This window comes from Macrobrachium nipponense, chromosome 6 (assembly GCF_015104395.2).
Source record: "Macrobrachium nipponense isolate FS-2020 chromosome 6, ASM1510439v2, whole genome shotgun sequence".
Lineage (NCBI taxonomy): Eukaryota > Metazoa > Arthropoda > Malacostraca > Decapoda > Palaemonidae > Macrobrachium > Macrobrachium nipponense.
In genome coordinates, this window is record NC_061108.1 from 26,458,858 (window position 1) to 26,474,963 (window position 16,106).

Consider the following 16,106-nt stretch of genomic DNA (forward strand, 5'->3'; position numbering starts at 1 on the left):
ATTTAGAAATTTCCACAACAAATTCCCTCAAAGAGAGAGCCGACCCACAGAGCGGGGCGGCAACTACTATACTGCAACCCACGCCAAGCCGACTGCCGCGCCTCTGGTGGCCATCCTGAAGTTAGCAATCGATCTTGGGCGAAGGGTTGGGAAGAGGTGGGATTTCGCTGGGCGACACGAACCAATCGCCCAGAAATAGATTTTTCCTACGTCAAAATCTTTTTTCTGGGCTCAGTTCGTGTCGCTGCGCGAAATAATACCAGAGAATTAGCACAAGATTGAAAGTACAGAGGGTCTCAATAAAACTAAAACTTAACTAAAATAATATAATTGAAACAAAACTGGAATATTCATACAGAATCTTCAGACAATTTCTGATTAAGGAATAACAAAATAAATGTAACTTACAGCTATAAATATTTACAAAAGTATTTACACAAGTTACAAGTATGAATATGCAAAACATGTGTGTGGAAAATACATAAACAACACACTTAATGAGTTCATAAATACAAAGCCATAAGGCAACAAACCATTGATAAATGGGAGTGTGGAACCCTAGCATAAAAATAAGGGGACCACACTCATAATGATAATATATACAAACATTTGTGGGTGACCCTAGCATAAAAATAAGGGGCACACCACCAAGCAATCATGAGAGCAGCTAAGACTCAAGACGAAGTGTAGAGCAATATGGCAGGCTAGACAAATGTTAGGTAACTTAGGTAGAAAGGAGATCTGGATCTTCAATTATACTACTGGACAGAGTCAGGGGAAACTATGTTACCCGCTGCCACTGCTGAAAATTTCAGAGATTCCAAAGACTTTAAGTAGTGACGCTTAAATACTGTCGGCGATTTCCATCCAGTATATTTTTTCAAATCATCAAAGTTCATATGCTGAAAAATGATATTTTTATGATAAAATAATGTTTTACGTATACTTACCTGGTAGTTACATCATTAGAGCCCACCCACCTCCCCTCACATGGACAGGTAGGCACCAAAATTCTGAGGTTGTTGTGGTAGTTCTACATTCCCTGGTAGAGGGAGGGGGTACGGGAATCACCTAACCAGTCAATTAGCGCTGCCGCGAAATTCGAAATTCTGCCGTGACGTCGGAGACCACAGCTATATGTAACTACCAGGTAAGTATACGTAAAACATTATTTTATCATAAAAATATCATTTTTACGAATGCAACTTACCTGGTAGTTACATATAGCTGATTGGCACATTTTGGAGGTGGGACCATGGCAGCTAACCATATTTAATGAGGAATTTCTATTGGAATTTAGTAGTTCTCTTTTAGTCCTTGCCTTTTAAGATAGCTGACTTGAAGGTTACTGCCTCTTAAGTCTACTGATCTTGAAAGCCTTGACGAAGTACATGGAGCCTTGCGTCAAGCTATAGACAAATACCCAGGATTGGCGAGGTATATGGAACCGTGCGCCAAGCTATATATACGTACCAGCATTGGCGGGGTATATGGAGCCGCGCACCAAGCTAAAGAAGTGTACCAGCGTTGGCGTGATATATGGATCTGAGTGCCAAGCTATAGACACTTACATGTAGTCTAGGACTAACCGTGGACTGACATGCGATAATAATACGTCTGCTCATGGAGCTGTACACAATAAACAATAAGGACAACAACAACATGGGAATCACCTTCACCAAAATATTTTTACCCTTTACCTAAATGGACTGTAGGGTACCACTAGTACACTTCCGTACCCTCAGACACCCTTAAAAAACAACACCAAAGATCAAGTTAAAAATTATTAGGAAGGATTGACTTCCTTTCTTCCCTTACCCAACACCGTGCCAGTTACTACAAAAGGTCCCAATGTGGAACTGTTTTTGTACACTGCTTGAATCTCTGTTAAATAATGTGTTGCAAACACTGACTTACATTTCCAATACGTCACATTGATAATGGCGTCTAAAGATAAATTGCGTTTATACGCCATAGAAGTTGCAACAGCTCTGACTTCATGGGCCTTCACTCTAGCCAGATCAACCTCTGGTTCTCCCAACTGAGATTGAGCTTCAACTATTAAATCCCTCAAAAAAAAGGATATTGCATTCTTAGATAATATCCTCGAAGGATTTCTTACTGAACACCAAAGATTGTCTGACCCTCCTCGTATTTGTTGAGTCCTGTGTATATAATACTTCAGGGCTCTTACTGGACATAATGATCTCTCTGGTTCTCCCTCTCCTACTAACTCTGAGAGGCCCTTTATTTCAAACGAACGAGGCCATGGTTGTGAGGGTGACTCGTTCTTTGCTAAAAAGCCAATCGTCGATGTGCATATTGCTTTGTCTTGTGCAAATGCCACTCTTTTATCGATGGCGTGAATTTCACTTATCCTTTTGGCCGACGCTAGAGACACAAAGAATAATGTTTTCCTAGTGAGATCTCTGAAAGCTATCTCACTTAACGGTTCAAACCTCGTAGATAAAAGCCATTTGAGCACTATATCTAGATTCCAAGAGATCACCTTATTTCCTTCCTGTTTCTTTGTATCAAAGGATTTTAATAAATCTGACAGTTCCTGATTGTTCGAGACATCCATTCCCCTATGCTTGAATACTGAGGATAGCATGGCCCTGTATCCTTTGATAGTAGGAGTCGAGAGTTTCCTTTCTGTTTTAAGGAAAATAAGGAAGTCTGCCATTTGAATTATAGAGGTTTCAGTAGACGAGACTCCATGCTGTTTAAACCAGGCCCTAAAAATTGACCATTTTGCCTGGTAGACCGCTGCTGAAGATTCTCTCCTTGGCCTGGCAATAGCCCGTGAAGCTCGTCTCGAAAACCCCTTCTGTCTGAGGGTACGCTCGACAGTCTGAATGCGGTCAGACGTAGAGTGTGGATATTCTTGTGGAATCTCCTGAAATGAGGTTGTTTGAGTAAATCTACTCGCTCTGGAAGTTTCCTCGGGTAGTCTATTAGAAGGTCCAGGATCTCCGGGAACCATTCTCTTGCTGGCCAGAATGGAGCTATTAACGTCATTCTGACATTTGCGTGTTGCCTGAACTTTGTCAATACTGCCCTGATCATTTTCATTGGAGAAAGGCATAGAGGTCCAAGTCCGACCAATCTAGCAGCATTGCGTCTAAAGCGAACGCTTTCTTGTCGGGTACCGGGGAGCAATATATTGGCAATCTTGTTGTCTTTTCCGTGGCAAACACGTCCACTAGAGGTCTTCCCCACAGATTCCACAACTGCTGGCATACCTGTAAGTGCAGAGTCCACTCTGTAGGTAGTACCTGATTTCTCCTGCTCAACTCGTCCGCTCTTACATTGTATCTCCCCTGTACAAACCTGGTGAGCATTCTTGTCCGATTTTCTTTCGCCCAGATGAGTAACTCCCTCGTCGCTTCGCACACAGAGAAGGAGTGAGTCCCCCCTTGTTTCTTGATGTACGAGAGAGCTGTGGTGTTGTCACAATTGATGACGACCACTTTTCCCTGTACTTCCTTGGCAAAGGCCTTCAATCCCAAATGTATTGCCTTTAGTTCTTTTAGATTTATATGCCACTGTCTTTGACTGATTGTCCACAAGCCTGACACTTCCTTCTTTCCCAGCACCGCTCCCCATCCTTGATCCGAGGCGTCTGAGAAGAATGCAAGGTTGGGGTTCAGTGGCCAAAGAGACAGACCCTCCTTGAGTCTTTTTTCTAACCTCCACCAAAGGAGATCTTGCTTTATTTCCTCCATTATTGGAAAAACAAAAGTCTGGGACTCTCTTTCTTTCCCAACTTGCTCTGAGGAAGTACTGAAGCGGTCTCATGTAGAGTCTTCCCAGAGTTACAAACTGTTCTATTGACGCTAAGGCCCCCAAAAGACTCATCCACTCGTTGGCTGAGCATGTCTTTTTTGCTAAAAATTGATTGACTTTTCTCAGGCATGAACTCACTCTCTGTTCTGACGGAAAAGCCCGAAAAGCTACTGAGTTCATCGTCACTCCAAGGTAAGTTAAAATTTGGTTCGGAATCAGTTGAGATTTTTTGAAATTCACTAGAAGACCCAGCTCTTCTATCAGTTGAATTGTCTTCTGCAAATCCTTCACACACCCTTCTTTCGACTGTGAACGGACCAGCCAGTCGTCTAAATAGAGCGCTACTCTTAATTCTTCTAGGTGTAACCACCTTGCTACTGATGAGATGACTCTTGTGAATACTTGTGGCGCTGTGGATAGCCCAAAGCATAGGGCCCTGAACTGATATGTCCTTCCCTGAACCACGAATCTTAGGTACTTCCTCGAGTCTATGTGAATTGGAATGTGGAAGTACGCATCCTGTAGGTCTATGGAAGCCATCCAATCTCCTTGACGAAGTGCTGACAAAACCGACTGGGTGGTCTCCATCGAAAATTTTGTCTTGCTCACAAATTTGTTCAGGGCACTGACATCCAATACTGGTCTCCACCCTCCCGAAGTTTCGGGACAATGAATAGGCGATTGTAAAAGCCTGGGGTGTTCTTGATTCTTTTTACCAGCTCTATCGCTCTTTTTTCTAATAGAGCCGACAGTTCCTTTCTCAACGCGCAACATTTCTCTAAGTTTGACGAGTAAGCTGTCAAAACTATCGGTACCTTTGACAGAGGAGGATGTTTTCCAAACGGAATCGAATATCCTTCCTTCAGTACCGATACTGTCCATGGATCTGCTCCTCTTCGTTCCCAAACTTGCCAGAACTCCTGGAGTCTGGCTCCGACTGGTGTGTGAAGGATTCCCTGCTCATTTCTTAGAAGTTGTTGTTTTATTGGGCTTAGGACCGAACCTAACTCTAGGCCTCGATCTCTGCAATCCTCTTGTTGGTGCTCTGCCCCGAAAGGGCTTCTCCTGCTCGGCAACTGGCGCTGGGCGTACACTCGAAGTCGTCGTGCCTTTCGGCTTCTTGGCCGACTGAGCTAAAAGGTCTTGAGTTGCTTTCTGGACCAGAGAGGCAGAAATTTCAGACACTAAATCCTTAGGAAAAAGGTTACACTTATCAAGTGGAGCGAACATAAGCGCTGACTTCTGGGTTCTTGTTACTCCCTTAGATGTAAATGCACACCAAAGCTGACGTTTCTTGAGGATCCCCACAGTTAATAAGGAGGCGATTTCAGTCGCTCCATCCCTTATTCCTTTATCAATACAGGACATCACATTGGAGAAGTCACTAAAATGTTCTTCTGACAGGTTAAAAGACTTTGCCTTTCTTCCCAAGGCGCCAATCGACCAATCCAAGAAGCTTATTACTTCCATAAGACTGAAAACCACCTTCAGCAAATTATCTAATTCGCAACTCGTAAAGAAAATCTTCGCTGAATTCAAAGCAGAACGTCTGGACGAGTCCACTAGGCTGGAGAAGTCTCCATGGGAGGAGGCAGCGCCTCCCAGGGAGAAGGCTTCCCCAGTTTTGTACCAAACTCTGCTCTTAGTTAAAAGTCTCGAAGGAGGGAAACAAAACACGGTCCTACCTTGCTCCCTCTTTTCTCGAAACCACTCATCCATCTTTTTCAACGCCTTTTTAGCTGAAATCGACAAAACCAGCTTATGAAAGTCGAAGAATCTGGTTTAGTATCCCTAGCATACTGGGATTCAGGTGAGGCGGGAGCTGGCGAAAAAGATTCTGGAAAGTTATCTAGGAAAAAGTTGAGTAATTGTATGTATGCCGACGACCGAGTCTCCTTCTCGCCTTCTACTGCTTCTCCTTCTGACGCTCCTGCTGATAAATTGTCCTCCGCTTGTTCTTGATCCACTGGACTGTCTAACTCCTGCTCCACCAACTGCAGTAGCTCTTGAGACTCCTCTGGTAAAGTTCTAATTAAAGAAGGCGTAGAAGTAAGAAGTGGTTGCTGCTTCTTACCTACTACCCCCAAAAATATTCTCTAATTTTTTATTCATCTCTACTAAGAATCTATTAGAATGCCCTGAAGCACCCAAAACTTGACTTGGTTTCGTAAACTCTCTCTGTTCCAAGTCAATCAAGTCAGGCGTATGGCGCCTGGCGTCTGATACTACCGTATCAAAGCGCTTGGCCGAGTCTGAATCCGTGCGTCTAGTAGCTTGGCGTTTAGCAGCTGCTTCTTGAGAAGCCAGGCGCTTTGGCGTCTGGTGTAACGCGGTTGTCGTGTCATCAGGCTGGGGCTTCTCTACTGGCGTAAGCTCCTTCTCTCGTCTAGGTACATCAGACTGGCGCTTATCAGTCACCTCGCGACTGGAACTGGAAGACTTATGCTTCCTCCTCTTCTTCAACATCGGTCTCTCTACTTCCTCAGAAGTCGAAGAGAACGCTTCCGGCGCCTCCCAAAAACTACACGACGGCTCTTCCACAGAAGCCGCGATCTTCTTCTTGGGAATTGCGGCTGGCGAAACTTGTCTCGTTCTCTTTAGTGGACGAGATTCGTCCTTAAACCTCCAACCTCTGCGAGGCGAATCGTTTGCGCTCGAAGAAGACGAAAGACACTTCTGCGATACTCCTCGAACACCTTTATAGCATTGCTCTTCTGCCTCAGCCGAACTTGCAGCAGAATCGCCTGAGGGGACGACTGCTCGGATGTCAACTCCGCTCGTCTCCCTTCGGCTTTCGGCATGCCTCCTCCCAATGTCCGGGGAGTTTGGCAGGGGCCCAGGCCTAGGAGAACGAGAGGACCGAACAGCCGCCTCCTCCACTGCACTATCACTTAACACAAAACTTTTCTTATTCTTATCTAGCATCAAAGAATACACAGATTCTCCTAATTTATCCATTGCTGCCATTAGCACGCTAAATCTTAAATCCATCTGTTCCCGTAAGCTGGCAACGGTGTCGGGTTCGGGAATACCGGTGTCATGGTCAGGTAATATGTTAGGCGGATCTGGGTTAGACATAGAACAAGGAAAATCCTGACTCTCTAATTCCTGAGAAGCTAAGGAAGAAGTCCTAGATGAAGCTTTCCTTAATTTATCTTTTTCTAGCTTTCTCATATAACTCTCCAACTCCTTCCAGCCTTTATCAGTCAAATCCTTACATTCATCACATGTTACACTTTTGCTACAGTTCTGACCTCTGCAATTAACGCACAAAATGTGCAGGTCTAACCTAGCTTTAAGTAACCTGGTTTTGCAACCCTTGCTGCAAACCCTAAAGTGAGATCCCGAATCTGACATTTTAAATTTAAACCTTGATGAAAATCACATAATTGTTGCCTATCTGGCTAAATAAAGATAAATAGCAACTGCCGAAAGCCAAATCACAAAGAGTACGTCACCAAATCGATGAGTATCCGTCGTGAAAAAACAAAGAAATTCCACCAAACAAAACCGGTGTTCCGGTTGCGACGGCAGAAAAATTCTGAGGTTTAGTTGTGGTAGTTCTACATTCCCCGGTAGAGGGAGGGGGTACGGGAATCACCTAACCAGTCAATTAGCGCTGCCGCGAAATTCAAAATTCTGCCGTGACGTCGGAGACCACAGCTATATGTAACTACCAGGTAAGTTGCATACGTAAAATAATTAATTGAGGTGGCCACTGCCCTGACATCGTGTGCCTTAGGGAAAGATTCAAGGTTAGCTTGTTTAATAAAGTATAGGATCTGTTGCCTTATACCTTTAATTGATAAGGTACCACCTTTTTCCCTCCTAAAGAGGGGACCCGAAGAGGAGGAGGATGTCCTAGACAGAAAGGCTCATAAGGTCATCACCGGACAAAGAGAAAGGTCTTGGGGAAGGGGAATGACTTTCCATGGTTCCCACCTCAACAAAGGGTCCTCATTTTTTGCTAAAAAACTGAGATCCGGAGAAAGCAGAACTTCTCCTGAGGGGAGAAATTCTATATGACCCGAATCTCTGGATAGCGCCAACAGTTCTGAAATTCTAGCTCCCGAAGCTAAGGTTAATAAAAATAATGTTTTTCTTAAGAGCATTATGAATGAACATGTCGTATTATCTGTATCTGAAGCCAGTTTTAGAACATCATTCAGAAACTATGACACTGAAGTAGGCCTTACGGAAGGTCTAAGTCTAGCACAAGCCTTGGGAATAGACGAAAAGTAGGAGTTTGTTAAGTCTATATTAAAATCCAACTGAAAGATTTTCTTCAAGGCTGATTTGTTTGTCGTAATAGTGCTAGCTGCGAACCCTTTTTCAAATAAGGATCTGAAAAAGGATATAGCTGAGTTGACTGTCATGATTTTAACGTCCGATTCTCTCAGGAAAGATGCCAACTTTTTAACTGCAGCGTCATACTGCCTCAAAGTTGAATCCCTTTTATCTGATTCTAAGAAGAGGATATTTTGTGGATCTATATTTGCATCCCTCTTGGCTGCGAACTTCATGAAGTCCATAAAGTTAGGGCTTTGAGAATTCCTGAGGAAGCGAACACAGTCTTCATTTGTACCGACTGGGAGAGTCTGGGATTGGGAATCCGAAGGGGACGAAGACCCAATTCTAGCAGCAGGGGGTACCAATTGCTCTTCGGCCAGTCCGGTGCTACTAGAGCTACCTGACCATTGAAAGTCCTGAGTTTGCTCAGAACTTTCAGGAGAAGATTCACTGGAGGAAAGATGTAAATCTTTTCCCAGTTGTTCCAGTCTATGGATAGAGCGTCTGTGGCATAGGCCAGCCGGGGGGTCCAGGTTGGGAGCCACATAACAATGGAAGTTTTGTGGTTCGCTTGAGAGGCAACAGATCTACTTGTAGACCTGGTACCCTCCGGCGTATCCATTGGAACGAACTGTTGTCCAGCGACCATTCCGACTCCAGTGGGACTGACCGGGATAGAGCGTCTGCTATAACATTCCTCACTCCGGCCAGATGGGTGGAGGAGAGGTGCCAACTGAACTTGTCCGCCAAGGAAAAGATGGCTACCATGACATGATTCAGGTGTCTTGACTTGGAGCCTCCCCTGTTTATGCAGTGAACTACTACTGCACTGTCCAGAACTAACTTTACATGAGAGTTCTTTGGTGGAAGGAGCCTCTTCAGAGTTAGGAACACTGCCATTGCTTCCAATACATTTATGTGGAGCTGGCGGTTACTTGGGTGACCAAGTTCCTTGAACTTTCTGAACTGAGAATATCCTCCCCAGCCGCTTAATGAAGCGTCTGTGTGGATAGTGATTCCCGGAGGAGGGAATTGAAGAGGCACTGACATGGACAGATTCTTCATCTTTGTCCAAGGACGCAGACGATTTCGGAGAATTTGCGGTACTGCTGACAACTTATCTCTGGATCTGACATTTGCTCTTGAGCGCCAGATCCTGGTCAAGTCTTTCAGTTTGGCTTTCATCAAGAAGTTTGTTACTGAGGCAAACTGAAGGGAACCTAGGATTCTTTCCTGGTTTCTCCTTGAAGCATATTTGTACCTTAGAAATTGCTTCACTGACTTCGCTATTTCCTTCCTTTTGGCTACCGGAATTGACAGGGTGAGAGAGGATAAATTCCATTGAATGCCCAGCCATTGAAAACGGGACTCCGGAGTGAGTCTTGACTTTGTCCTGTTTATCTGGAACCCCAGATATTCCAGGAACTGAATGACTTTCTTTGTGGCTTTGCGGCATTCCTCGACTGTTGGTGCCCAAATCAACCAGTTGTCGAGGTACACTACTACCAATATCCCTTGAGACCTTAGTTGCTGAACCACTACTTCTGCTAACTTCATGAATACCCTGGGGGCTACGTTCAGACCGAAGGGAACTACCTTGAACGAGAACGCATGGTCTCCTAGCTTGAAGCCTAGGTAAGGGCGAAAGTGTCTTGCAATAGGGATATGATAGTATGCGTCTGTAAGATCGATAGAGGTGGTGACGGCCCCATGGGGAAGTAAGGTCCGCACCTGCGAGATAGTCAGCATTTTGAACTTGTCGCAGCGAATGGCTAAGTTTAACTGGGACAAGTCTAAGATTACCCTTCTTTTTAATGAGCCTTTCTTTGGCACGCTGAATAAGCGACCTTGAAACTTTAACCGCTTGACTCTCGCTATTGCTCCTTTCTGAAGGAGTTCCTCCGCATACTCTGTCAATTCCTTCGATGGACGCTGAAGGAATGGTCTGGGTGGAGGGGGACCTCCGATCCAACTCCAACCCAGGCCTTTCGACACAATGCTTTGTGCCCACTTGCTGAATCCCCACCGATGCCGGAAGAGAAACAGTCTCCCTCCTACCTTGGAGATCTCACTGCTGTTGAGCCGAGTGACCTCCGCGGCCTCCACGGAAGTGCTTTCCCCTGTTGAGCAACCTTCCTGATCCTCTCTGGCAAAAGGCTCCTCTAGCTCTACTTCCCCTGGCGAACCGGTCGGAGTGTTGAAAGGCCTGGCCTTCGAACACCTGGTTAAATGCCGGGGTGACAGCATAGGACGTGGAAGGTTGAGATTGTGGGGAAATCAGGTAGATAGGCTGAGCCTGAGTTTTCGAAGTGGAAGGCTGTCCTGGCTGAATAATTGGCACCGCAGACACAGCCTGACTGAAGTGCTGAGGCTTCTTTTGGTAAGGCTGAAACTTTTTGGCCTTCTTTCGTTTCTTGCCTGTTGACGAAGGGTCTTGATGTCTTTTGGCAGAGAGGCCCCAACGGTCTTTGAGGCTCTGATTGAGCCTCGTGGCCTCGTTTTGAACCTCTTTTACCATGGCTGCTGGGAAGAGGTCTGCCCCCCAAATGTTGGAGGAGAGCAACTTATTCGGCTCATGCCGAATAGTTGCTTCCTGAAGGGCATGCTTCCGGCAGTTGACCCTAGCAACCACAAACTCGTACAAGTCCGATTGGACAGTACAAGTCTGTGATTTGGTCAACAGCTTGAATAGCGGCTCCGAAGCATATGACAGGGCCGCTACTTCAGTCATCGCTATGGTATTAAGAGACCTGGCCAGCCTAGTTCTAGCCTCAAATTCGGACTGAATGAGGCTATCAGGGAGTCTCGGAAGCTTCTCGCCGAACTGGTCCATCGCACAGTCCGGCTTAAGCTTGCCTACCAAAAAGGTGTTTGGTAGGTCTTCCCACAAATCCCCAAGCGAAGGAAGTAAGGGTGATGTGGGGTCCGCCTCCCTCAACTGTGGTAAGGGCTCTCCCTTTAAAAAGCCGGGATGGTAACGCTGGCAATCTTGGTCAAGAAAGGAAGAGGAGTTTCTTCCTCCATCGTAAAGATGGTGAAGGGACTCTTGAATGCCTGGATTCTAGTGTTGGAACAGTCCATTTCATCCAAACACCGGAGCCATTCCCTCTGCGCCTGGTCCCTGGAGTATACAGCACTGTCTCCCTAGGAACCTTATCCTCCCTATTCATAGCAGCCTCCGTCAGCCTGGCGTAGCCAATGAACGGAGGTTGAAGATTCTCCGGGTAAAACTCGAAGTCTTCGATTCTTCGAGTGCCACACTCCGGGATGGAAATGAACCCGTCCTGGAAAGGAGCGTAGGAAGCTACTCTCCAGGGATTGTTCATGGAGAATGGAGGGAGAGAATCATGAGGAGGAAGCTGGAGTAGGCCTGCGCCAGGTGACCGGAGAGGCAGCTTGAGGGGCCTGGTTGAAGCCAGACATAAGATTTTCCTGTGTGGCAATCCTGTCTGACAACTGCCATCGAGAACCATCTGTTCCATACTCGTCCTCAGGGACCTACTAAGTCTCCCATCTGTTGCATCATCCCGGCGGAGAAAGCGTTGGGATCAAAGCTAGGAACTGATGCCGAAGTAGACGGGTAACTCCCCAGAGGTACTGTAGGGGAAGGAGGGACCACTGACTCCACCGGAGTACGGGATCTCTCCTTGGAGGACTTACCCTTCGAGGCTCTAGAGCTCGAAGCAGATGTCTTACCCTTACGAGAGGAAGACGCCGAAGAAGTCTTTTTAGATGACGACGACGTCTTAGTCAAAGATTTCTGCTTTCTGTGACTCTTGACTTTGGGGACCACAGAAGCGCCGGGCGTACCATACGAAGCAGCAGAAGTAGCAGGAGAGGAAGATCCAGTGGCGCCCAAGGAAACCCCTTGAGCGTCCAACGTACCTACCTCGACCAACAAATCATCTACGCCTACCATAGGCTCTACATTCAAATCCAAAGTGGCGACCTCCGCCGAAATATCCTGGCCTGGTTCCTTCATACATTGGGCGACCTGCCGTTGGATCGCCGTCATCGTCGAGGCTGCCTCTGCCGGGTCGACGTATCCCATCGACTTGCCGCCGGGAAACAGCAGGACAGCCATCCTCTTCTCTAGGATGTAGGGCTGTCCCTTGGCGGCGTTCTTCCCGAAGCCGCCGACCCAAGCTCTCAAGGTTGCAAGAGCAGTCTCCCTGACCGCGGCAGCCTGGAAGAGAGGGTGTCTATTAGATTTTAGGCTAAAGTTGAGATTCAACCTTAGAATAAAATAAGCTTAAGTCTAGACAATACCAGCATATATTCCATAATATTAGAGAAAACTTAAGCTTAAAATATATTTTCCAGAATTCATATCTTATGACTATGCTGATGGAAAATACTTACCCCGTCCAAAAACTGACTCACGAGATCGTAGCAGATCGTACACGTCTCGTGGAACCAGACCTGCAAACTTCCGTGAGTAGTAGAACACGGAGCATGAGACCTGCAGACCTCATGTCCGCAGGGGTCCTGGAGCACAGCGTTGCACCCCGGGTGCTCACAGTTGGTAGTCTGTAAGTGGAAGGATACATGAGTATCGATATAACACTCACAGGGCTACTCTAGTACTCCTTTGCATGCCGGAGAATGATAAATTTTCGGGCACAACCCCTCCCCTATCACCTTAAAAGGCATAAAATTGAAGACTCCGGCGTAGGCCGGAGAATGAAACACACCAAGGTCAGGGGAGGAACCCAGCTTAAGGTAACTTATAAATAACTTATAATTAACTTAAGCATAAACAGTTAAACTAAAACCGGAGAACGACTCCGATTCCCGGCGCTGTCCGACTCCGTCGGCGAAATGCCTAGGGCACTCACCGGAGAGAAGGAACCGTGGAAAGCAAAAAGTGACCAACTGAAAACGCATATACTCCGCCGGTAGGCGGGGCTACTGTACCCCCCCCCCCCCCGGTAATCGATGGGGCTCCAGGAAAGAGACAGAGATCCGTCATCACGGGGGAGGGAAGCGAGGAGGGGGCAAAAACAGTTCCCGAGCATACAGCGGAGCGCCGGAGCAACAAAGGCGGGGGGAGGCCAACCCCCCAACTCTGTCACAGCGAAGCACCACCGAAACCAGGGAGAGCAAGGTCACTCCCAGCCAAGCGTCTGTCCAGACTCCCCTACTCCCTCCGCGTAGGGAGAGAGGGAGTCAGGCCCGGATGGAGCGAGCAAGGACAAACCTCCCACCCCCCTACTCTGTGGGGAGAGCAGGGAGGGGGGAAAAGGCGACTGGGACGGGCGTCTGGCTGTACCGCGATCACAAGGAGACCAAGGTACAATAACACAACACAACCGACAAAATCGGTAGCCTAGGATAATGCAACCAAACTGTTCAGAAAGATGCAACAAACGTGATGCAGCAAAACTGACAATAAGGATGCAACAAACTGTAAAAGAGGACCATGGGACCACTGATACCTAGGCTAAGCGAACAGACCAGACGCCCTAGGCTAACCAAAACACAATATACAAAAACCAAAAGTAGGGGAAAATAAAATTACAGTAAGAGAAAAATATCCAGGAGTGTACGACTAACCCGAAAGAAAGTCTACCACTCAAAGCTAGCCTGGGCCGATACGAAGAGCGATGGCTAGGGTCTGGACAAGAAAAAACTGAATGCCTACGTAAGGTAGAGAGACATGCATGCATGACCTAAAACCAAGGTAGGCTAAATCCCCTATAAAATAATAATAAAAAGGACTAGAGACGCACGTTAAAAACAAGGGAAAGGTTCCAGGTATGGGAGGACCGAGAACCAAACCGCCATGATGCAGAAACAATTGCCAGCCATGCTCCAGACCGGAAACCTGTATTTATACCTAAAAAACGGCAAATACAGGCTCATGGAAGGAACGAAACTAAATCGAAACCTTGCGGAATACTTAACTTAGCCGCTGCAATAGCTGAACGTTCCATGGTAGCGATAAATCACGCAAACACAGCACAAAATCAAGAGCAAAAGGAAACACATGGGTCTCTTGGACTGCTAACATAAAGGATGACCACCAGCGGCGGCGGCAGTCGGCTTGGCCGTGGGTTGCAGTATTAGTAGTTGCCCGCCCCGCTCTGTGGGTCGGCTCTCTCTTTGAGGGAAAATTTGTTGTGGGAAATTTCTAAATGGCAAGAAGTTCGTGGTAGTGGTCTCACTCGCCCTAGTTACCATACCGACACCCTTCTTTATTTGGTGAGCGAGTCAGTTATACTGACCTCTTCTTTATTTTGTTTATTCTCTGGTATTTGTTAGCTCATTTACCTAAGAAATAATGAACTAAAGGATTATTTCGCGCAGCGACACGAACTGAGCCCAGAAATTAATTACTTTCAAGCATACTTAAACTAAAATTTCCACTATGTTTACATACCAGCATAAGAAATACGTATAATAAAATACCAAACATAACAGATATTACATGATCCCACAATTCCATAACTGCAATAGACAAATTATTCCACAACCTGAGTATCTAGTATAAAATAATACATTGTTGACTGCAGCAACCTGCCTAGTGTTGAGAGCAAAAACACAAGATTTAATTAGACTTTTTGTGCCCCCTCTATAAATTCGTATACCATTTTAAAATACAAATCATAATCGCAAAAAAAACCTGACAGAAGTGCCTCATACCAGCCCAATAGAATAAAGGAAGTACTACTAAAAAAGGCTGTCCTCAATATTTAAAAAACAAGTGTATGTAAGAAGTGAATGGTACACTGCATGCTGGGATGTTCAACAAGCTGCTAATGAGCTTAATGTATGTGTATGAAACATCTAATGCTCTGAATTTTTCTGTGCTGGGGGTTCATCCACCACTCACTAGCAGAAGTTTGAATATAGCAGTGATCTCTGTCATGTTTTTTTTCTCAGGACCTACATCCTTATATGGAAATGGCTTAATGTTGAGTAAAAAATGAAATTTTTATAATAAAATAAAGTTTTGTATATACTTACCCATGATCTACTACAAAATTAGGAGCTTTACAGCAAAAGTTTGCTCACTAGCAGGAGAACAGGAATGACTTTGAGTAGAAAGCTCAGTTTGTTCATGCCCTATGTACATCAGCAGGGAGGAGGGAGGGCTCTGATCACATAATTACTGGGTAAGTATATACAAAAATGATATTGTTATAATACAATAAAGTTTCATACATACTTACCTGGCAGATATATACATAGCTAAGACTCCGTCGTCCCCGACAGAAATTCAAATTTCGCGCCACTCGCTACCGTAGGTCAGGTGATCTACCTGCCTGCCCTGGGCGGCAGGACTAGGAACCATTCCCGTTTTCTATCATATTTTCTCTCTTCCACCTGTCTCCTGCGGGGAGGCTGGGTGGGCCATTAATCGTATATATCTGCCAGGTAAGTATGTATGAAACTTTTATTGTATTTATAACATATCATTTTCATACAATGAACTTACCTGTCAGATATATACCTAGCTGATTGGCACCCTTTGGTGGAGGGTCAGAGACAGCTAATATGGAATAGACAGGTAAACAACATATGTTGTAGGTATAAAAGAAAAAACCTTGGTTCCTACCTGATAGGTGGTAGACTTCGTGGCTGTAGCCGGTAGTCTGCATCACCTCAAGACTTTAGCGAGATATTAGATCTATGGCTAGAGTTCTTGTGGGTCTGTCGATGGGTATAAGAACCGCTTACTCGGCAGAGCCTAAAAGGACTTTGTCAATGGGTACTGGACCACTTCTATGACAACACACCTTGTGAAGGAGCATAACCAATCCCGACCACCTGATCCTAACCCCCATGTTAGTATATAGAATTGTTCTGAGTTATCCCCAGAACTCATTACAAACAACCCATAACTCGAAACGAAAAACTCATTCATACAAAAAATTCTCAAAACAAAAAAAAAAAAAAAATTTTAATACTCCCCTAAAGATATCACAAGAGTTCCTTACTGAACAACAGTGACTGGCCGCCAGTGCAGCACCGAGCCCTCTTGTCAGCAGAAATCTAGAACATATCTAGCAGAAGGTATGTAC

The 16,106-nt window shown here is 45.6% G+C and overlaps 1 protein-coding gene across 1 annotated transcript in view; it reads right to left on the reverse strand.

The window, feature by feature from the left end:
• LOC135216469 ((E3-independent) E2 ubiquitin-conjugating enzyme-like) overlaps positions 1–16,106 on the reverse strand; it is a 561,446-nt gene that overhangs the window by 467,202 nt on the left and 78,138 nt on the right.